We start from the raw sequence: 8,242 nt of genomic DNA, 5'->3' as shown, positions 1-8,242 counted from the left end.
ACAGAAAAACCTTTGTTTCATCTTATGTGCACCTGGGGGTATGTGCACATGTGCCAACATATATTGTGAATGTATGTATATATGTGGAAAGGCTCATGCCTGTGTAAGTGTGTGAGTGTGCATCTTTTTTTGTGGCTTACTTTTCCAGGAGAATATCTGGTGGCATCTGATAGTTTATGTATGTTTACTTGTTGCATACTAAACTTTTCAGTCATACACAGTCCTTCAAAGACTCCCATGGCCCTGTCTGGGCTTGTTTTTGCAAGCCAACAGTTGCTGCCCATAGGAACGCTGCAAGGGGAAGAGAGAGATTGTTTCCAGTGTCAGTTTATCTGCAATAAAACCACTTTCACTGCCTTGCCAGAGAAATAAATCTAGAACTTGTAGCTATTCTACAGGTTATTCTGAAATAGGTCAGTGACACGTTGACAAATTAACTGAATTCATTCTTGCCTACTGCTAGAGCTGCAGGGAACTTCAACTTCCCTGAGATGCAGGAAATAATAAGGTGGAATTATTTGAATATTATTAGGTAAAAACATACAGTGTGCCTGATATTCATTTCCACCTTCATCGTCTCATTGTATCACCTCTGAATTATGCCAATTTCCCGTCAATTTAAAGAATATTCACAATGGAAACTAGAGATCAGAAGGTACCACTCCCTCAGGGTACAACGAGGATGACATTTGAGAAGCATCTTTGACTTGTTACCATCTTTCACAATCCAGTGTTGCAGTACAGCTGTTTCAAGTAGTAGATTTCCAAAGACAGAGACAGAAGGACATCTTTTAAGATTTTGTGACACATCCTTCAGTAACTCTGCTAAGTGCACTTTCACTGGAATGATATGCCAAAATGCCTTGTAAAAGATCACAATCGGTGAGTACAGTTATGCCAAGGCTAATTAAGAGAATTTATAAAATTAGAAATTTGTAGTCAATGGAGAGATTAATTTAAACTAGTTGAGTTCTAAAAAAAGCTAGACTGATATAGCTGATGGATAAGTAGTTTTTGCTCTCTTTCTCTTACAGTTTCTTGCTCTTTCTTTCTCCTTCTGTCCCTTAGTTAAAGTCTAGTTCAAATCACTGAAAAAGATGTTTGTTCAGCAGAATCCTCAAAATAGTCTCTTAAATTTCATGGTAATTCAAATTCTTCACCTTTTGAGGGGGAGGAAAAAGTTGTAGGTGGGTGAGAAAAAAGAATATATGTGGCCACTAATTTACTGATGCAGCACATCAGAGATGGAAATATTCACAGTGAATTTTTGCTTTTCTCCATCATATTGAAAATTTTAAAAACAAAGAAAACAAAAAGCCAGCAATAATTTCTAGCAAAAGCAAATTTTCCAGCTCTCTGAGAAAGGCCATCTGGAGAGGCAAAAATAATGTAATATGAATTTGTGTCCTGCCTTCTTTTCACTAAAGGAGACATTACATAAAACAGCATCATCACTGGTTTAGTCACAGCATTTTTCATTTTGAGATTTCAGAACATTGACAGTATTTATTTTTCCACTGGGCTCATCCTCAAGCTCTTTCTGAATATACATAAATAAATTCCTGCCATATATATTCACTTTTAACAGCAACAGTTTAATTTCTTTAGTCATAAGAGCCTATAAATTAACACTAACAAAGAAGTTATGCTTTCATTACGATCATTCCTCAAATAAAAATACTCCAAGCATTCAAGAGAACTGGCCCAGGCAAAACTTTGGGGTACAGGGAAAGCAGAAGGATTTCAGGAATCTGAGCTCTCAAATATGAAACCCCAAATTTTAGACCATCCTGCATGCACTTTGTAGTAATTTAAAAGCAAGATACTTCTCTGCAGTCTGCATAAGCATTCATATATCAGCAAAAGGGCTGTCTTTGCTCACAGCCAGAGCAAAGAAAAGCTGGTTGCAGGGTAATGGCCCTTCTCCTCAAACTGCAGCAGGTGAGGGAGCAGGACTAACGCTCCGGATTTTGCACCATTTCATATTTTGTTGCTGGTGTCAGGAAGAATATTTGAAGCTATTTAACACTGCATTTCCCTTCCTAGCCCTTGCTCTGCTTGCAGCCTAGCTCTTGCTTCCCTCAACAGTTGCTTTATCTGGAGAACAGAGGAATGAAGCACTTCCCCAAAGCTGAAACAGCAGCAAAAGTATTCCCTCATTCCTTAAATACGATGTGTATGCTGCTGTTGTCTGTGCTTGTGATTTGCTCAAATGGGAGTTGTCAAGGCTTCCAGCACAGTGGGCATCAAAGAGGCATCCATCACCCAATATACCTAACAGGCTGGGATAGCCCTTGCCTACAACTTTCTGGCTGTCTCATCCACTTTTCTGGTTTGCAGCTAAACAGCTGTGAGGAAATGAAGGCAAACGTTTTCCCACTTCTTCCCCACAAATTGGCAGTTATAATTTCTTTTTAGTGCACAGTTACTGAGAAAAAAAAAAAAAAAAAAGAGTTAAAGACAGTAATCAATGACAAATTTTTGAACAAAAGTAAGCAACTGATTCTTCGGTAAACAATGCCTCACAGATACACCCATAAATAATCTCAGGGTAGCACTGTGACAGTCTAGTTCAGCCAACAGCACAACACAGGTCATGCGACTTTCAGGAGTGAACTATTTCTGTTTGGACAAGTGTGTCTTCTATGGAAGAATGACCAGTTTTAATGTCACAGTTTTCAAGAATGAAGAATCCATCACAATTCAGTAGAAATTCTTCCAGGCTTAACTACATCCATGGTTTAAAATGTGCTTCACATTTTAAGGAATTGTCTCTCAGGAATATCATTTGAAATGTTCAAGTTACTAGATGGCTTGAAGTTCAGAAAAAAATCCAAGTCATCTTTCTGAAGGATAAAACTTATTGCTTTCTTAGAATACATTTTATTTATTTTTTTAAATGTTTGAAAAATACATCTCTCAAACTGACACATTTGCCTGACCTTCAATCTGTTTGAAGTGTGATGTAGAAGCATATAGGGCCTTTGCTTCTCCTTTAGTCTTTGCACCACTTGGAACTGATAATGACATATGTATGCTGGCTAACACTCCACTGAAGGAACCTGGAGTGATGGGAATGTTTACCTCACTGGACAGACTTCCTGTAAAATCTTATTCTTCTTTCAATAAGGCACCTACCCTTGTTTGACCCTGCATTTGATGTCAAGATAATATGTTGCTAAGGATGTCACAAGCTCAGCATAATTTTCCTTCACTAGAAGCTCAGATGCAGTGAAAGGAAAAGATAGGTTGAGAGAAGGCAAGATCCAATTTAACTGCAAATATCTATAAAATTAGTGAGAGAGAAATTGGTTTATGACTTATGAACAAAAAAGAGCTAAGATTTCAACTTCTGGTGTGGCCCTTGATCCTACTGTCTGGCACAGACATACACTTTTGCATTCCTTATATATGTGATAAGTTAATGTAATAACACAACCCTATCCATCTATTTTAGAAGGAACTAGCATATTTACTTATCTAACATTCACATACTCTGTAACAAGTATACTAAATTTAATCAATGGCAATACTTTTGTTGAATTTTCTATTCACTGAAAAATGTGAATCAACAACTGCTACTTTTTTTCAGATAAAATTTTAAGAAAGACATTATTTTCATATTTTCCCATTTCATTGGCATAACTTTCTAAGGAGAAAATCCCACCTTTTTTTCCATTGCAAGTTGTTTTTTCTTCCTGTTTAAGGCTTTAAGTTCCTTTAATGGGAAGTTTTGGCATGCTTCTTCAACTACAAAAATCTTTTTCTTTTTTTTTAATATGAAAACCATGCAGAAAATAAAGTTTTTGTAAATATTTTAGATACAAATGAAGTAGCTTCAGCTGTGGCAATAGCGTTAGCTTCTGCAAGACAATTGCATTAAATAGATTTATCCTTCTCAGCACCTTCTTACACTAAAAAACTGACCTATGCCAGTGATCCAAACCCCAGGGTATTGACAACATGTAACTTCAAAAAGATAAGAGAACTTATTTGTTGGTTGTTGCTGGGCTCTGGTTCAGCAGAGGATCCTGTGAGAAAGTGTCTCCAACTCAAGTGTAACTGAGTGCTGAGATTTTTGCCTGGGGCGGGCAGGAGGTCAGTGTCATGCAAGATCCAGAGCAATTCAATTCCTTTGAGCAAAATGACAACTGATGCTGCTTTAAAACTTTGGCCCTGTCAGCACAAAGCCCACAGACAAGATGCAGTCACTGTACTCTTCTTTACAGAAGAGGAAAAATGGTTATCTCCAATGCAAAGTACTAGTAATTTTTTGGAGACCCTTCAGACAGGAGATAGGAATTTTTTTGCAAGTAGAGTGAATTCAGTGTAAATCAAATTGATGCTTTTCCTCTGTCACCTCCCACTGTCACTGACAGATGTTATTAACGGCAATTAAATCCACCGTCACAGATGCTGTATTGCTTTAAACCCTCAGAGCTAAAATGCTACACCATGTATTTATAACATTTTTATATCACTGGCACCATTTCCTTCACTCTTAATGACACAGCACAGGGCATTTTTCCACATGCCCACAAGTCAGACCAGAAGCTGACAGGTGTCACTGTCATCCTTTACATAAACTGAGAGTAAAATGTTAGCAAATGGTAGAGTGGTGACTACAAATGACTACAAAGAGCCTTAGATCAGACCAAAACTTATGCATGAGAAGGCCTCACCAGGGATCATGTTAAAGGCATGATTCTAAGAGAAAATACAGCATACTCTCAAGATAGTTTCCAAATGGACCTTATTAAGATCTTAAGATGCTAACTGTGCTGAAGCCCAGTGTTGCCCAAATCATGCCTCATTTTCTGAACTGTCCTCTTATACTCTTCCATAGTTTTTAAGTAAACTGTCAAAGCTCGTTGTATAGTTGAATGTCATGAGAAGATTACTCTTACATAAAGGAATCCTCCAAAGGATAAAATAGTTACAGTAGAACTCAAGACTGGACTAAAGTTTTATTTCACCTCCTAAGAAACTGCTTCTTTCATAATTTTTTCTCAGTAAATATAACTGTCTCTTTTTCTTCCTTAAATTAGATATTTTCTTTGCATCATATCTCTTGCTACTGTGAAAGTTAATCTCTGTCCTTCTTTCCTGCATTCCTTCATTCATTTCTTCAAACCAATCCAATCAGTTAATTTCTGAGCAGTTACTCTCCCAGGCACGATCATTTCCTAACATACAGTTCTTACATTTTTTTAAGCTTCAATTAATTGGACTTTCTTATTCTGGTGCACATGTGAGAATAGATTCTGACATCTTTACTGCATAACTCCTTCACTGACACTGGCTCCTCTTAGAGTTACTCATTACTGTGTGAGTAAGAGTACCACAGGTGCAATTTATTGCTGGTAGAAATGGGAATATATAGATCGTTGGATAAAACTTTTTTTGAATTAGGGTGGAGTGACAGAGAGACCAGACTGGAAAGAGGGGAGAGACCATTTTGCACAGGCAAATGTTGCCTTAAGAAAGGTGTGCCATTACAGCAATTCTGCAGATAGCAGAGAGGCACAAGGAAGGTGAGCCCTCTGGAGGAGTATCTGCTTCATTACTGTTGTCTTTGGAGATGGTGCTCCTCAGGCGAAAGTTGGTCTGGACTATTTCCTTGAAAATTCCAATTTGTCCCTGCAAAGTCATGTTGAGGTGGGGATTACTTTCCTGTTCCAACTGGTGGTACACCACAGTCATCAGACCAGCAATTCAGATTTCTGACATTTACAAGTTACCATAAAGAGGAAGAATATACAAGAAACTTCTTTATAGCCTTGGAGTCTCCTTCTGAAATGCTGATACCTCAGGGATCAAGGACCCCACCAGGATATGGCCTCATGGTTTCAAAACAACAGGATTTTCAGTTTTGAAAGCCCCTATTTGTCTACACAGTACCTCAAAGGATTGCTGCATGTATTTATTCTGCCCCAGCAGTGATGCAAACTTTTCTGTGTTTGCCAAGCCTCTAATGTCAATGATGGCTTCCATTAACTATGGGAAGGTTGCTATCACTAATCCTACTAATAACAGCAACTTGCCAAGTCTCAGTTGCTTAATGGACTTGCAAAATGCATACAGCTAGTGATTTCCTTCATTCGTTGTCAAAGCTGAGGTCAAAAATAATCTCAAGAGACCCCAAACTTGGCCTTTTCAAAATTTTATGCTTGTCAAATTTTAGTGCAAAAGATGAATTATCAATGCAAGCACTGAGAGAGCAACAGTTTGACGTGTGCAATGCCTCAGATTGATTCAGATATATGGATGTCTGTGTGTCAGCAGAATCAGAAACAGGATGATCCGTCAGTGGTGCTCATAACAGATGCATCTAGCTCACATCTAAAATGGACCCATTACCATTAGCATATCCCTGAATTCATTCTTCACTTTCCGTGTGCAAGAGCAATCAGGCAAACAGCAAAGTAATGCCATACGTAATGCCTCCTACTCCTCTACAATTAGCTTTCCTTTTAAAAGCCTGCTACAGGCTATATTCACTGTGGGAAAGAATTGTGAATTGTGAAGGAAACCTATTTCCCCTCAGGGAAGGAGTGGGCCATAATTTTATTCCTTAACATTATAAATTATGCTTTTCTTTGCTTTAAAGATTAGAAAATGCAGTGAAGATTAATAACATCACTGTTATTAATTTTGACCCACCAAAATACAAGTTTCCACAATAAGGAGGGAGTATTCTCAGTGGGAGACTATTCTGCTGGTGAAGAGAAATGACTTAGGAAATAGCTATGCCTGAGTCAACTGACAGAAAGAAATTAGAGCTTCTCCACAGCACTTAGAAAACAGGCAATAGTATAATTGACTCATACTTTTTGAAATAAACCAGTCAGACAATACACAGAAAGCATAACCATGATACCTTGTGTCAAACTAGAGTCACAAATCCTGCAGAACAAAATGGTAGCAAAGAAATATAGCAAGACTGAGAGCAGTAAGAAGGCCCTGACATCAGTAGCAGATTACATGGGTAGACTGGCAGACCACTTGTAAATAATGCAACTCTACTTAATACAGCATATGAAAATATTTCACTTTATGAACCTACCCTCAGATGTTACATATTCTATTTACTCTATGCATGTACAAGCATGAGAGAAGGGACAAAGATAACTTATGAACAGGCTGCACACAGAGTCCATGTGATAGAAGAAACACACCTGCAGTGAAGACAATATAATTTCCAAAAAGAGTTAGACACTGGATCTAAAAAAAGCTTAGGTCCTAGAGCACTGAGCACTGAGCGTCGTAGATACCTATAGGGAGAGGCTGTTAGGTGCTGAGGATCTTTGTACAGTTCACAGACAGTCTGGAACCCACAAGGCATATTTTGAGTGTATATTCATAGAGCTAGCCAAATAGGGAATGCAAATTAAGGGGTTATGCCATCAAGGTTTTGTTGGCAGGTCAGTGGCATCTGCCCTGGAAAGTCCAGAGGTGAGTACAGGCTTTAACCTGGAAAAGGTGGTGGTCAAACCAGAATCCCTTTCCTTAGTATAACCACTTTCTGCCCATGCTCAATCAGAAAGAAAAAAAAAAAAAGGAAAAAAAAAAAGTATGACTCGGTTTACAGCCACTGCAGTATCATCTCAGTGTATCCTTTGTGGTTTGTGGCATTTAATTATGTTTCTAGGGCTTTGATGGTCATTTTTTGTCAACAATAATAGAATTAAATTAATTTTTATAGTTCTAGTGACTGATCTGTTCTTCTTGTATTTTAGGTTTCCTGCAAAATTTTCGAGTGAAAGTAAAAATGCATTTTTTGTCACTAGTTGAAATAAGTGACATTAAATACTATCTGAAACTAGAGATCAGTGATTTTCAATTAACATTAAATAGGAAACTTTAATATCAATTGTTACTAAATTGGCACATTAGCATTAAATTAATGCTAAATAGCATAGACAAACTTTTCCATTAAGCAAGCCAATATTAAGTCTATTCAATCTTTTACAGTATGCACTATTCAGTTTCAGGTTTCCTCAGCTGAAAGATGCTTCCTGATAAATGGGCATTTATCCCATTTATGGCCTTTTAGCTACCAGCTCCATCTGATCTCCACTATAAATATTCACTGGATAAGACATTCTTGTAAATTTTGCTGTGTGTTAATTCTACGGCTCCTGCCACCTAATTGTCCTTTTCTTTGAACCTTTTCTTTGATCTTCATCTCACACATACTGTTAACTAATTTTTGCAGTTCCACAGGATGAATTCATAGTGT

This window comes from Strix aluco, chromosome 5 (genome assembly GCF_031877795.1).
Source record: "Strix aluco isolate bStrAlu1 chromosome 5, bStrAlu1.hap1, whole genome shotgun sequence".
Taxonomy (NCBI): domain Eukaryota; kingdom Metazoa; phylum Chordata; class Aves; order Strigiformes; family Strigidae; genus Strix; species Strix aluco.
Note: the sequence above shows the minus strand (reverse complement) of the source record.